Source organism: Zingiber officinale, chromosome 2B (assembly GCF_018446385.1).
Source record: "Zingiber officinale cultivar Zhangliang chromosome 2B, Zo_v1.1, whole genome shotgun sequence".
Taxonomy (NCBI): domain Eukaryota; kingdom Viridiplantae; phylum Streptophyta; class Magnoliopsida; order Zingiberales; family Zingiberaceae; genus Zingiber; species Zingiber officinale.
The window spans coordinates 128655736-128672322 of NC_055989.1; positions in this window are offsets into that span (position 1 = coordinate 128655736).

Below are 16587 nucleotides of genomic sequence, written 5' to 3' on the forward strand. Positions count from 1 at the left end.
AGCTCGATACCAATTGTTGGTTGCTACTCGAAAGCCTATAGGTTCCACTGCATAAAAATTTTGTACAAAGATCTGAACCTTTCCTAGCTACCATGTGTTCTTTTAAATTAAATTTGGATCTCCTGCGAACTTAACACGCTTGATCCAAAACTTAATCTATTTGTTCTTTAGGTTTTGACTTGGATCTCTCGCGGAACTTAACACGCTCGACCCAAGTCTCCTTAAGTTATTAATTCCATTAAATATTAATTTCCATAAAAGGTTCGACGTGGCGAGGCACATGGCCTTCTTGGATATGGGAGCAACCACCACCGACTAGACAAAACCTTTAATAGAAAGCTAATATTTAATTTCCTAAAATAACTTTAGGTTAACCAAAGAGAACAATCAAATCACAAGGAAAAGAAAGAAACGAAAGAACACAACTTCGAAAAACATATTCAAATACTAGAACGTAAGCCTCTTGTATTTGGTATTATTTCCATAAATAACTAGCATGATGCGGAAAAGAAATTACTAGTTATACCTTGTAGAAAACCTCTTGATCTTCTACCGTATTCCTCTTCTAACCTCGGACGTTGTGTGGGCAACGATCTACCAAGATGAGAAACCACCAACCACCTTCTTCTTCTCCAAGCAAGGTTCGGCCACAAAGGAAGAACTTTACCAAAGAAGAAAATCAAAATACTAACCAAGCTCCAAGAGATGCTAGCTCTCCTCCTTCTTCTTCTTCTCCGAGTAGTATCCGGCCACCACAAGAACTCCAAGGGAGAGGGAGAGGTTCGGCCACCACAAGAGGAAGAGATGGAGATGATGGCCGGCCACACCAAGAAACAAAAGAGGGAGAGGAATAATAGATGTTGTGTCTCATGAAGGCACCCTCACCCCTTCTTTTATATTCCTTGGCCTAGGTAAATTAGGAAATTTATTTACAATAAAATTTCCTTAATTTCCTTGACATGATTTATTTGAGAAAAATAAAATAAAATTTCCCAAATAAACTCTAATGGCCGGCCACATCAAGAGGAAGCAATTTGGACAAGTTTCAATCAACAATTAAAACTTTCCTTATTTGTTTCCGGAAATTTTAAAAAATAAAATTTCTCTTTAAAAATCTCTTCATGGTTAATAAAAGGAAATATCTATAATTTTAATTTTATTAACATGTGAATAATTTTAAAGAGAAAAATAAAAAACTCTCCAATCTACAAATAAGGAAAGAGATCTAATCTCTTTCTTTAATCTTTTGTAAATCTTTTACAAGAGAGATATTTTAATTTTAATTCTCTTTAAAATATATCTTCCACATAATAATAAAAATTAAAATTAAATTTCTTTTTAATTTATTTTTGGCCGGCCCTACTAGCTTGGGTTCAAGCTAGGGCCTATTATACCTAGGCCGGCCCTAGCTTGTTCCCAAGCTAGCTTGGCCGGCCCCCATTGGGTGGGTATAGAAGGTGGGTATAGAACTCTATAAATAAGAGGCTACGATAGGGACCGAGAGGAGGAATTGGTTTTGGTCTCCCGATAAAATTAAGCATCCCGTGTTCGCCCCGAACACAACTTAATTTTATCAATGATAATTCATTCCACTAGAGAACTATCATTGAACTACCGCACCAATCCCAAATTACATTTTTGGGCTCCTTCTTATTATGAGTGTGTTAGTCTCCCTGTGTTTAAGATATCGAATGTCCACTAATTAAGTGAGTTACTGACAACTCATTTAATTAATATCTAAGTCCAAGAGTAGTACCACTCAACCTTATCGTCATGTCGGACTAAGTCCACCTGCAGGGTTTAACATGACAATCCTTATGAGCTCCTCTTGGGGACATTATCAACCTAGTATCTCTAGGACACAGTTTCCTTCTATAATCAACAACACACACTATAAGTGATATCATTTCTCAATTTATCGCGCTTATTGATTCATCGAACTAAATCTCACCCATTGATAAATTAAAGAAATAAATATCAAATATATGTGCTTGTTATTATATTAGGATTAAGAGCACACACTTCCATAATAACTGAGGTCTTTGTTCCTTTATAAAGTCAGTATAAAAGAAACGACCTCAAATGGTCCTACTCAATACACTCTGAGTGTACTAGTGTAATTATATAGTCAAGATAAACTAATACCTAATTACACTACGACCTTCTAATGGTTTGTTCCTTTCCATTCTGGTCGTGAGCTACTGTTTATAATTTATAAGGTACTGATAACATCATCTTCTGTATGTGACACCACATACTATGTTATCTACAATATAAATTAAATGAACAACTACAAACAAATGTAGATAATTGGACCAAATGTGATTCTTTATTCATAATGAATGTTTACAAAGCTTAGGCTTTCAGTATACACTCCAACAATCTCCCACTTATACTAATGACTAAGCTGCCATATCTTCTACCATACATCTGATTCCCATTCCCTCCACATGCCGATCGAAAGCTTTTAAGGGCCTTAGTGAAAGGATCCGCCAGTTATCCGCTGATGTAGCGATGACAACTTCTCCTCGCTTTACGATATCTCGTATGTGGTACTTAGCCTATATGTTTACTTGCCTTATGAGCTCGTGGTTCCTTCGAGTTTGCAATAAGCACCATATTATCACAATAAATTGTGATGATTTTGGGCAAACCAGAATCACATCTAAGTTCATTAGAAAGTTCCCGAGCCATACCGCTTCTTTGAGGCTGTCACATACTCGCCTTCCATGGTTGAGTCCGAAACGCATTTCGCTAACACTCCTCCATGAAATGGTTGCACCTCCTAAAGTAAACACATAGCCCGATGTAGACTTACTATTGTCCCTATCTGATTGAAAATCAATCCTGTAACCCATGGGGAGCAAATCATCTCCTTGTAAACTAGCATATAATCCCTAGTCCTTCTCGTACTTTAATATATGCTTTACCGTAGTCCAATGTCCTTGTCAGGTTACTCGATATCTCACACCATGCCTACAAGAAATGTATATCGTGTCTCGTATAAGATTGCATACATTAGGCTTCCACACCAAGCATAAGGAACTGCTTTCATGTCCTCTATCTCTTTGATGTCTTTGAGACATCTCTTTAGATAGAGCTACTCCATGTCTAAAAGGTAAGAAACCTTTCGAGTCTTGCATGCTAAAACGAGCAAGGATTGTATCTATATACGAAGCTTGGGATAGACACAATATTCTTTTCTTGCGATCCCTTATATCTTTGATCCCAAGAATGTGCACATTCTCCTAAGTCCTTCATATCAAATTGTTTGACAACCATACCCTTACGCCTGATAATACCGACATTGTTGCCAATTAATAAAATATCATCTACGATAGTACAAGAAATACCACCACGCTTCGTTACACTTTTTATATACACAAGACTCATCCTGACTTTGAATAAATCCATATGACTGATTACTTCATTAAACCGATGTTCCAAGACCTTGATGCTTGCTTCAGTTCATAAATGGACCGATTGAGCTTGCATACTAGATGCTCTTTGCCTTTTTCAATAAATCCTTCGGTTGCTTCATATGGATGTTCTCTTCAAGACTTCCATTAAGGAAAGTCGTCTTGACATCCATTTGCCAAATCTCATAATCCATATGAGCAAAGAATGGATAAGAGTATCCGGATAGACTTAAGCATGGCTACCGTGAAAAGGTTTCCTCATAATTCCCTCTTTTCGAGTGTACCCTTTCGCAACAAGCCTAGCTTGAAGGTTTCTACCTTCTGTCCCTCTTTTCCTTTGTAGATCCACTTGCATCCAACGGCTTTTACACCATCGTGTGGTTCTACAAGCTCCCGCACCTTATTAGAGTACATGGACTCTATTTCGTAATTCATTGCCTTTTGCCAAGATGTGCATCTATATCTTGGAGTGCTTCATCATATGGGGATCAGGTTCATGTTTACCCGGATCAAGTCCAAGACTCTCCCAAAACATGAATCTTTCAGTTGCCTCACAACCTCCCACTACGACGAGGCACCGTCTGTGGTTGTGTATCATGTGACACGTGTTGCACTCTTGTGGTACTTCATCTTGCACTGTTTGAAGTAGACATGTCCTCTCTAAGTTCTTCTAAAACGACTTTACTATCGGGCTTGTGATCCATTATATAGTCTTCTTCTAAAACCGGGCATTGGTGCTAACAATGACCTTCCGGTCTTTAGGACTATAAAATAAACCACCTTCGCCTTTGGGATATCCTACAAACACGCGAACTGCACGAGATTCTAACTTATCAAGATCTGGTTTCAAGACATGTGCCGGACTACCCCAACCGAATATGCTTTATTCGGCCATTCCACAATTCTATGGGAGTAGAAGAAACCGATTTAGAAGGTACTAAGTTCGGAACATACGCTGTTTCCAGAGCATATCCCCAAAACGAATTTGGTAATTCAATAACTCATCATCGATCTAACCATCTCCATAAGAGTCCTATTCCTTCGCTCGCCACACCATTCTGGGGGTGTTCCAGTGGCATAATTGGGATTGAATCCCTCCGATAAGTAATTCCTAAACTCTCCTAAGAGGTATTCGCCACCACGATCGATCGTAGTGTCTTGATACTTTTACCTAATCGCTTCTCCACATCAGCCTTGTATTCTTTGAACTTGTCAAAGCATTCGGACTTGCTGCGCATTAGGTAAATGTATCCATATCTTGAATAATCGCCCATGAAAGAGACAAAATATTCAAAACCTCCTCTTGCCCGGACAGACATAGGACCACACAAATCAGAGTGAACCAACTCTAACACTTCTTTGGCTCTATACCCCTTGGCCTTGAACGGCCTCTTGGTCATTTTACAGCAAGATTCACAAGTTGGAAAATTTTCCAACTCTAATGAACTTAAAAGTCCATCGGCTATAAGCCTCAATCCTACTTAAGTTAATACGACCAAGCCTTAGATGCCAAAGATATGCTTGGTTCATTTCAAGGTTTTTTCTTATTAGAATTAGAAGATGAATTATAAATTTCCATGTTTTGCTTTGTGGAAGAATTTGATTTAAAATATACAAATTGCCAACTAATGCACCGTAACATATAATCACTTTATTTCTTTTAATAACTACATCATTCTGAAAGAAACCGAATATCCATCTAAAACAATTTAGAAACTGAAATTAAATTCTTTCTAAAACGTACATAAAGACAATTTCTTAAAACCAAATTTCTATTTCTACTAAAAGATAAGTAGACGCCTCCCACCGCAACAACTGCCACCTTAGTAGCATTGCCCATGTAGACGGTAATCTCTCCTTCAGATAGTCGTCGGGTTTCCTGGAACCCCGCAAGGAATTGCAGACATGATCAGTGGCTCCTGTACACACCAGGTGCTGGTAGATAACACCGCTAAACATGTTTCAACAACTAGAGTATGAGATATACCTTTGTTTTGGTTCTTACGAGGACAGTCCGTTCCAATGTCCCTTTCAGATGGATGAAGCACTTGCCCTTCGGCTTCTTCATTCCAGCCTTTAATCCCGTACTCAGATATTTATTCACTTTCGAACCAGCTTGTTTCTTCTTCTTACCTTTCGTTTAGAAGTAGAACCATTTTCAGATAGTGAATTTGAGCATGTGACGAAATAACCCTTCACGCTTGAAGTTCACAAGAGTTCCCCTAATGAATAAACTTTATTCATATTATAGTTCAAACGGAACCGCTCAAAACTTCTAGGTAGGGTTTGGAGGATCATATCGATCCGGTTTCCCATCAATTTCTCCTCCAAGGATCAGATTTCGTTCCGATAAGCCATCATGTTTAGGATATGATCCTTACAGGAGTACCCTCTTGCATGGTGGCTGCCATTATCTTTCTCATAGCTTCTTGTCTAGAAGCCCTATCCCGATGACCAAAGAGTTCCTTGAGATTGTTCATAATATCATGTCGTTGGTAAATCTTTATGCCGATGTTGCAATACATTTGACATTGAAGCCAAAATGTAACACCGCCGCCATCTCATCCGTTTTACCCATTTCCTATGATATTCAATCTCCTCTGGGTAGATTCACCAGTGCATCGAGGCAATGCTCAACAAGATAAATTTATAGCTTTCAAAGAAGAAGAACAATATCCGTGTTTCTTTTCCAATCTATGTAATTTGGTCCAAGAAGTCTATTTTGTTGAAGTATGATGGACAGTGGGTTGAAAGTCATCCTAAGAATCACAAATAACTTTTGGTCAGAACTCTAAATTTAGAATAATATTGATTCCTCAAACAATACTATTTTAAAATTATCCAACACCTCATAACACCGTGAATTTTGTATGCCACGTTAGTGTGGACGATACAATTTCAACATTTGTAAAAGGAGGGTTTTAACCCATTAATTTTATTATCTTGTCAACCTAACTTTTGACAAATAAAATTAATAGTTGGTATTATTTGGTCACACAAATAATAGCAATGACGTTTGGGAGGATACTATTAGATGTGTCTAAGTGTACACCATTACTTGACACTAAGTCCATTAATAAGATTATGCCCTTCCGCTGGGGAAGATCACACGCTTAATTAACTTCCTATAGTCATCTAAAATGGAAGTCTGTTTCTAGTGATCCGCAAACAAGCTCATCCGTTATGGAGGAAGGCACTGAGCCAACGCAAGCTTGTTTGCATCACTTACAAACCAAGAATGGAGACCATGGGATTTACTTAAAAATCCTCTCCCACTTAGTTATTTATAAATGAGGAATTTTAACTATGCTAGCCTACTAAACTTGTAACTAACATGCACACACAAGACAATATAAAAGCAATAAATAGAAAATCTAATTTTCAACTATTATGGCTTTTATCTTTAATTGTCCTCCGTGTGTTGTCATCCGAAGCTGCTGCCATATTTGGCCACCGCCATCGGGTCTAACTGTCGCATCCATCTTGCTCCGAGTTCCACTGCGCCTCGGTCCTTAGAAGGTTCCACGCTTTGCAAGATTCGATCCATGACATAAATAGAATTTTACATTTTGATCCTATATTCCATAAAAGGAATGTACATGTATCTAGATCAAAATAAAATCCTAATAAAACTAAATACATCCTGCAGTATTTTAATACAATCATGCACACACATATAAATTGCCCTTGACATGTCCAAGGGTCCAATCACACACATAATTAACTAAAAGCCATAATAGTTGGATCCCGCATCCATAGAGTTAGCACATCCTACTATTAACTCGCCTAAATTATGTATGATATGCATAATTAAACTAAATACCAAATACACAGAGGCAAAACCCTAGCTCGATACCAATTGTTGGTTGCTACTTAAAATATAGGTTCCACTGCATAAAAATTTTATACAAAGATCTCGAACCTTTTCCTAGCTACCATGTGTTCTTTTAAATTAAATTTTGGATCTCATGAACTTAACACGCTTGATCCAAAACTTAATCTATTTGTTCTTTAGGTTTTGACTTGGATCTCAACTTAACACGCTCGACCCAAGTCTCCTTAAGTTATTAATTCCATTAAATATTAATTTCCATAAAAGGTTCCCAGTCACGTGGCCAGGCACATGGCCTTCTTGGATATGGGAGCAACCACCACCGACTAGACAAAACCTTTAATAGAAAGCTAATATTTAATTTCCTAAAATAACTTTAGGTTAACCAAAGAGAACAATCAAATCACAAGGAAAAGAAAGAAACAAAAGAACACAACTTCGAAAAAACATATTCGAAATACTAGAACGTAAGCCTCTTGTATTTGGTATTATTTCCATAAATAACTAGCATGATGCGGAAAAAGAAATTACTAGTTATACCTTGTAGAAAAACCTCTTGATCTTCTACCGTATTCCTCTTCTAACCTCGGTGGGCAACGATCTACCAAGATGAGAAACCACCAACCACCTTCTTCTTCTCCAAGCAAGGTTCGGCCACAAAGGAAGAACTTTACCAAAGAAGAAAATCAAAATACTAACCAAGCTCCAAGAGATGCTAGCTTCCTCTCCTCCTTCTTCTTCTTCTCCGAGTAGTATCCGGCCACCACAAGAACTCCAAGGGAGAGGGAGAGGTTCGGCCACCACAAGAGGAAGAGATGGAGATGATGGCCGGCCACACCAAGAAACAAAAGAGGGAGAGGAATAATAGATGTTGTGTCTCATGAAGGCACCCTCACCCCTTCTTTTATATTCCTTGGCCTAGGTAAATTAGGAAATTTATTTACAATAAAATTTCCTTAATTTCCTTGACATGATTTATTTGAGAAAAATAAAATAAAATTTCCCAAATAAACTCTAATGGCCGGCCACATCAAGAGGAAGCAATTTGGACAAGTTTCAATCAACAATTAAAACTTTCCTTATTTGTTTCCGGAAATTTTTAAAAAAATAAAATTTCTCTTTAAAAATCTCTTCATGGTTAATAAAAGGAAATATCTATAATTTTAATTTTATTAACATGTGAATAATTTTAAAGAGAAAAATAAAAAACTCTCCAATCTACAAATAAGGAAAGAGATCTAATCTCTTTCTTTAATCTTTTGTAAATCTTTTACAAGAGAGATATTTTAATTTTAATTCTCTTTAAAATATATCTTCCACATAATAATAAAAATTAAAATTAAATTTCTTTTTAATTTATTTTTGGCCGGCCCTACTAGCTTGGGTTCAAGCTAGGGCCGGCCACCCAAAATTATACCTAGGCCGGCCCTAGCTTGTTCCCAAGCTAGCTTGGCCGGCCCCCATTGGGTGGGTATAGAAGGTGGGTATAGGTGGGTATAGAACTCTATAAATAAGAGGCTACGATAGGGACCGAGAGGAGGAATTGGTTTTGGTCTCCCGATAAAATTAAGCATCCCGTGTTCGCCCCGAACACACAACTTAATTTTATCAATGATAATTCATTCCACTAGAGAACTATCATTGAACTACCGCACTAATCCCAAATTACATTTTTGGGCTCCTTCTTATTATGAGTGTGTTAGTCTCCCTGTGTTTAAGATATCGAATGTCCACTAATTAAGTGAGTTACTGACAACTCATTTAATTAATGTCTAAGTCCAAGAGTAGTACCACTCAACCTTATCATCATGTCGGACTAAGTCCACCTGCAGGGTTTAACATGACAATCCTTATGAGCTCCTCTTGGGGACATTATCAACCTAGTATCTCTAGGACACAATTTCCTTCTATAATCAACAACACACACTATAAGTGATATCATTTCCCAATTTATCAGCTTATTGATTCAACGAACTAAATCTCACCCATTGATAAATTAAAGAAATAAATATCAAATATATGTGCTTGTTATTATATTAGGATTAAGAGCACACACTTCCATAATAACCGAGGTCTTTGTTCCTTTATAAAGTCAGTATAAAAGAAACAACCTCAAATGATCCTACTCAATACACTCTGAGTGTACTAGTGTAATTATATAGTCAAGATAAACTAATACCTAATTACACTACGACCTTCTAATGGTTTGTTCCTTTCCATTCTGGTCGTGAGCTACTGTTTATAATTTATAAGGTACTGATAACATCATCTTCTGTATGTGACACCACATACTATGTTATCTACAATATAAATTAAATGAACAACTACAAACAAATGTAGATAATTAGACCAAATGTGATTCTTTATTCATAATGAATGTTTACAAAGCTTAGGCTTTCAGTATACACTCCAACAGTGCTGTGGTAGAGTACACCGGCGGACGAGAAGGAAGCATGTGGTGGTTCCGAGGGACAAAAGTCAGAGCGGAAGATTGCTCGGGGAGCAAGAGACGCAGCTAGCGAGAAGGACGGCACGCGGTGCGTCCGAGGGACGAAGACTGCAGATGAGTACGCCGACGGACGAGAAGGAAACACGCGGCGATTCCGTGGGATGAGAAGCCGGAGGGAAGCCCGCTCGAGAAGACCGGAACTTGGGTTCGGGTGAGCCCTTTTTCGAATGGCAAAGATCACCCAAGCGAGCGGATCCGGAGGAGAAGAACCGGACCGAGGCGGGACTGAACTAGAGAAGAGGTCCCGGACGAAAAAGTCAACACCTGTTGACATTGGGCTCCGGGGCGCCCGGAACCCCTCCGGGCGCCCGGACCGTGAAGTTTGACCAGATTGAGTCAATCTCGATCTGGACGTTGGGGGATAAAGTTTTATCCCCCCAGGGCGCCCGGAACCCAATATAGCCTTGGTCAGAAGCTTTTCAACGAACTCTGAATTGTAATTCAGAACAACTCATTGTAACAACACTTGTACGCTCTCTCTAGTTTAGCTTCTCAAGTTGTGCGCTTCACTGCTGTAAAAGGCTTCTCCGCCATAAGGAGATAATAGTACGACATCTTCCTTGTATTAACAACCTCCCCGGTTGTAACCAAGTCAACTCCCTGTGAGCCTTTACTTTCTATTTTCTGTTTATTTTATTATTCTGCAAGTGTTCTGTTGAAAGTTCGAGAAGGTTCTTTGTTTATTTTTTTAGGGCTATTCAACCCCCCTTCTAGCCGGCCCAACGGTCCTACATTTACAAGTTTCCAATTTTGTGTCAATCGTTGAAAATAAGGTGTATTTTCTTAGAAAACTATTTTTCTATGATAGTATATAGCCTAAATAATGTCTATAATAATTTTCATAATTTTTAGAATTTTGTAGAATTTTTAGGGCATTTCTGAATTTCACTGTAATTGGATTTCAAGAAATCAGACCTCCAATCGATTGAGACGGGTATTGTCGCGAGTAGAATCTCGTTGAATTGATCATCTAATCTATTCAACCTTACCTGGATCGATCAATGGATCAATTCGGAAGTAATTTTCGTGAACAGAAGCTCGTGGAATCGATCAGGCGATTGATTGAAACTAGTGTCAATCGATTGAGACCCAACCCAATCGATTGAAAAGACTAATTTTGGCTGGAAAAGTCTGATTTCAACACTTTTGGACATTTTTAGCCTCTTTAACCATTCCTAACCCCTTGAAATATATTTGTACACATTTAGGGGGAGTTTTCATGATGAAAACAAGGAGAAATAGTTAAAGATCACTAAGTTGAAGCTTAGGATGAGATTTGGCTTCAATATTGACTTTTTGAACCTCAAAACTTCAAATTTTGAGTTTTTTAAATGTTTAGGGATTTCAAATTATTGTTGGTGCAGTGACAGAAGTTTGGAGCATGTCTTTAGGGGGAGTTACTCTTTAAGAACATGAAAATTAATTTTTTCATAAACCTTGGAAGGTGGGTAACCTTCTTTAGAGAAAATGCTCAAGGTTGAGTATTGAAAAATAATGGAGAGAGAGGATATCTTCATTGTTAAGTTGTGAATGCTCAAGGATGAGCATTATGAAGTGGATTAATGTTCAAGGGTGAGTATTGGTTATAATGAAGGGTATGAGATCTTCATTGTTGGAATGATGGACGCTCTAGGATGAGCATTGTGAAGAGGTTTAATACTCAAGGGTGAGCATTGGATATAGTGAAGGGTATGGGACCTTCATTGTGGTGTTGCGAACAATATGTAAGGTTGTGAACAACGTTGAGTAACTCTTCAGGGGGAGAGTTTTTGATGTGTGCCAATAGGGGGAGAAATATAGGATTTAAGTTAGACCTTTGTCCCTCAAGGAAAATTTTTGGAAGAATATAGGGTCTAAATTATGCCTTCATTATCCAAAGGGCACTAGCATGAAGAATAAGTTGAGGCTATGAGATTAGCCTAACTTAAAGGTATTGTCAAACATCAAAAAGGGGGAGATTGTTGGTGCAATATCCCTAGGTCAAGGTTGACCTGGTTGACTAAGTTTGAGTTTGCTCAAGTTTGAATCTTGATGTTTGGGTTTCGATGTTTGACAATACATGGAGATTGCAGATGCAATCATCCAATTGGGGAGATTATTGATACAATTCTCCTTTGGTCAAGGACTGACCAATTTGTTGTGAAGAATAGTCAAGTAGGTCAAGGTTGACCGGATACTTGACTAGGAAAGTCCTAACTAAAGGTTAGGCAAGTGAAAATCCAAGTGAGTGAAGCCAGGTGAAAGTCCCGGTGAGTGAAGCCGGGCAGTTGGAAAATCCTGGTGAGCGAAGATAGGTGAAAGACCTAGTGAGTGAAGCTAAGCAGGTGAAAGTCCCGGTGAGTGAAGTCGGGCAGTGAAAAATCTTGGTGAGTGAAGCCAGGTGAAAGACCTAGTGAGTGAAGCTAGGCAGGTGAAAGTCCCGGTGAGTGAAGCCGGGCAGTGAAAAATCCTGGTGAGTGAAGACAGGTGAAAATCCTAGTGAGTGAAGCTAAGTGAAAGTCTTGGTAAGTGAAGCAAGGCAGATGGAAAACTCTACTGAGTGAAGCTAGGCAGAAGGAAAAACCTAGTGAGTGAAGCTAGGTGAAAGTCCTGGTGAGTGAAGCCAGGCAGATGGAAAGCCCTAGTGTGTGAAGCTAGGCAGATGGAAAAACTTGGTGAGTGAAGCCAGGCAAGTGGAGATCCAGGTGGGTCAAAGTTGACCGGACACCTAGTGTTGGGAAGCCCAAGTAGGTCAAAGGATTGACCGGATACTTGGTACGAGGAAATTCAGATGGGTCAAGGGTGACTGGACATTTGGTGGAAGTCCAAGTGGGTCATGGAGGACCGGACACTTGGCACGAGATGGTAAGTCCAAGTGGGTCAAGGTTGACCGGACACTTGGAACGAGAAGAAAAGTCCAAGTGAGTCAAAGAGTTGACCGGACACTTGGCGAAAAAGTTCAGGCAGGTCAAGGTTGACCGAATGTTAGGCATGAGGAGTTCCAACAGGTCACGATTGATCGGATGTTGGAATTGGGGACCCTAGACTTGAGTTAAGCAAGTTAAAGGGAAGTCAATCGATCAACCGATCGATTGAACTGTGGTTCAATTGATCAGCCGGTCGATTGAAGGTGTGCTGCAAAGAAGGCTGGCCCAATCGATCGATCAATCGATTGGGAAGTGAAATCGCGAGCACAGAATGCTCTCTAATCGATTGACTGATCGATTGGGCTCCCCAATCAATTGGGGCCACAATCAATTGGGGCCCCAATCAATTGGGGCAAGTTTTCTCGCGTAGACCCGAGAGTACAGAAGAAGGCTGAATCGATCGGCTGATCAATTCAAGCCTCCCCAATCGATCAACCGATTTATTAGGATTAGACCGTTGTGTAGGATGCAAGCGATGGACGACTGCGATGGCTGGGATGTGATGTGGCAATCGATTGGGACGAAACTCAATCGATTGGGAGGCGTAAGAGTGCATAATATATAGTCGTTGTGAGCATTTTTCTCAGCAGCTTTCACGTGTGATTCTTCTCGATTCTTCACACGATTTCTCCACTGCTTATAGCTAATTCTTGAAGGCTCTTGGGGGCAAGTGCTGGTGCATTTCCAAGGTTAAGAGGCAACAATAAAGGACAAGTAAGCAAAAAAGAGAGGGTTTTTCATTTGTATTCATTGTATCTTTCTACTTGTGTTGAGTTGTTGTATGTGTGAGTGTTGTACGAGGTTTCTTCACCTTCGATAGTTACCGAGAAAGAGTGTTTTTATTAGTGGAGTGAGCGTCATGTGTGGATCCTTGGATTAGTCATCTTTTCTTGAGGTGGATACCAAGTAAATTTACTTGTTAGCGTTGTGAGTGTGTTTTCTTGTTCTTTATTCGGCTGCACAACATCGAAAAAGCATATCACCAAAGCGCGACGAGCTATTCACTCCCCCTAGCTACAAATCTGTTGGTTGCTACTCGAAAAGCCTAATGGTTCCACTGTACAAAAATTTTATACAAAGGTCTGAACCTTTTCCTAGCTACCATGTGTTCTTTTAAATTAAACTTGGATCGCCTGCGGAACTTAACACGTTTGATCCAAAGTTTAATCTATTTTTTCTTTTAGGTTTAGATTTGGATCTCCTGCGGAACTTAACACGTTCGATCCAAATCACCAAGGTTATTAATTCCATTAAATATTAATTTCCAAAATTGGCTTCTAGGACTGCATGGCGAGGCACATGGCCTTCTTGGATATGGGAACAACCACCACCGCCTAGACAAAGCCTTTTAAGGAAAGCTAATATTTAATTTTCTAAAATAACTTTAGGTCAACCGAAAAGAACAATCAAATCACAAGGAAAAGAAAAACAAAGAACACAACATCGAAAACAAATTTGAAATACTAGAATCGCATGCCTCTTGTATTTGGTATTATTTCCAAAAATAACTAGTATGATGCGGAAAGGGAAAAATACTAGTTATACCTTTTAGAAAGACCTCTTGATCTTCTACCGTATTCCTCTTCTAACTTCGGGCGTTGTGTGGGCAACGATCTTCCAAGATGAGGACCACCTAGCACCTTCTTCTTCTTCCTTCAAGTTTCGGCCAAGCACCAAAATTCAAGGATGAAGAACTTTTCAACCAACTAAGCTCCAAGGGATACAAGTTTTCTCTCCTCCTTCTTCTTCTTTTCCAAGTAGTATCCGGCCACCACAAAAGCTCCAAGCAAGAAAGAGTTTCGGCCACCACAAAAGAGGAAGAGAGGGAGAGAGGATGGCCGACCACAACACCAAGGAAAAAGAGGGAGAGAATAATAAAAGTTGTGTGTCATGAAGGCACCCCAACCCCCTCTTTTATATTCCTTAACTTTGGTAAATAAGGAAATTTAATTACAATAAAATTTCCTTAACTTTCCTTGACAACAATTAATTAAGAAAAATTAAATAAAATTTCCTAATCAATTATATCATGGCCGGCCACCTCAATAAGAGCAAACAAGGCAATTTCAATCAACAATTAAAATTCCTTATTTGTCTTCGGAAATTTAAAAAAAAATAAAATTTCCCTTTAAAATCCCTTCATGGTTGATAAAAAGAAATTTCTATAATTTTAATTTTTCTACATGTGAATAATTTATAAAGAAGAAAAATAAAATATCTTTCCAATCTACAAATAAGGAAAGAGATCTAATCTCTTTCTTTAATCTTTTGTAGATCCTTTCAAAAGAGATATTTTAATTTTTAATCTCTCCAATAAATTATATCTTCCACATAATAAAATTTTAAAATTAAAATTTTTTATTTTTGAGGCCGCCCCCAAGCTTGGGTTCAAGCTGGGGCCAACCACCCAAATGTCGGCCCTAGCTTGATCCACAAGCTAGCTTGGCCGGCCCCCATATCATGGGTATGAAGGTGGGTATAGGTAGGTATAGTACTCTATAAATAAGAGGCTACGATAGGGACCGAGAGAAGGAATTGGTTTTGGTCTCCCGATAAAATCAAGCATCCCGTGTTCGCCCCGAACATACAACTTAATTTTATCAATAATAATTCATTCCACTAAAGAACTATTATTGAACTACCGCACCAATTCCAAATTACATTTTTGGGCTCCTTCTTATTATGAGTGTGTTAGTCTCCCTGTGTTTAAGATGTCAAATGTCCACTAATTAAGTGAGTTACTGACAACTCATTTAATTAGTATCTTAGTCCACGAATAGTACCACTCAACCTTATCATCATGTCGGACTGAGTCCACCTGCAGGGTTTAACATGACAATCCTTATGAGCTCATCTTGGGGACATTATCAACCTAGATTTCTAGGACACAGTTTACTTCTATAATCAATAACTCACACTATAAGTGATATCATTTCCCAACTTATTGGGCTTATTGATTTATCGAACTAAATCTCACCCATTGATAAATTAAAGAAATAAATATCAAATATATGTGTTTGTTATTATATTAGGATTAAGAGCACACACTTCCATAATAACTGAGTTCTTTGTTCCTTTATAAAGTCAGTATAAAAGAAACAACCTCTAATGGTCCTACTCAATACACTCTAAGTGTACTAGTGTAATTATATAGTTAAGATAAACTAATTCCTAATTACACTACGACCTTCCAATGGCTTGTTCCTTTCCATTTTGATCGTGAGCTACTGTTTATAATTTATAAGGTACTGATAACATCATCTTCTGTATGTGACACCACATACTATGTTATCTATAATATAAATTAATTGAACAACTACAACTAAATGTAGACAATTTGACCAAATGTGACTCTTTATTCAAAATAAATGTTTACAAAAGCTTAGGCTTTCAGTATACACTCTAACAATCTCCCACTTATACTAATGACTAAGCTGCCATATCTTCTGCCATACATCTGATTCTCATTCCCTCCATATGCCGATCGAAAGCTTTTGCTGGAAGGGCCTAAGTGAAAGGATCTGCCAGGTTATCTGCTGATGCAATCTTGGCGATGACAACCTCTCCTCGCTTCACGATATCTCGTATCAGGTGGTACTTGCGCTCTATATGTTTACTTGCCTTATGGGCTCGTGGTTCCTTCGAGTTTGCAACTGCACCGCTATTATCACAATAAATTGTGATGATTTTGGGCAAACCAGGAATCATATCTAAGTCCATTAGAAAGTTTCTGAGCCATACTGCTTCTTTAGCTGCCTCAGAGGCTGCTATATACTCAGCTTCCATGGTTGAGTCCGAAACGCATTTCTGCTTTACACTCCTCCATGCAATGACTCCACCTCCCAAAGTAAACACATAGCCTGATGTAGACTTACTGTTGTCCCTATCTGATTGGAAATCTGAATCCGTGTAACCCACAGG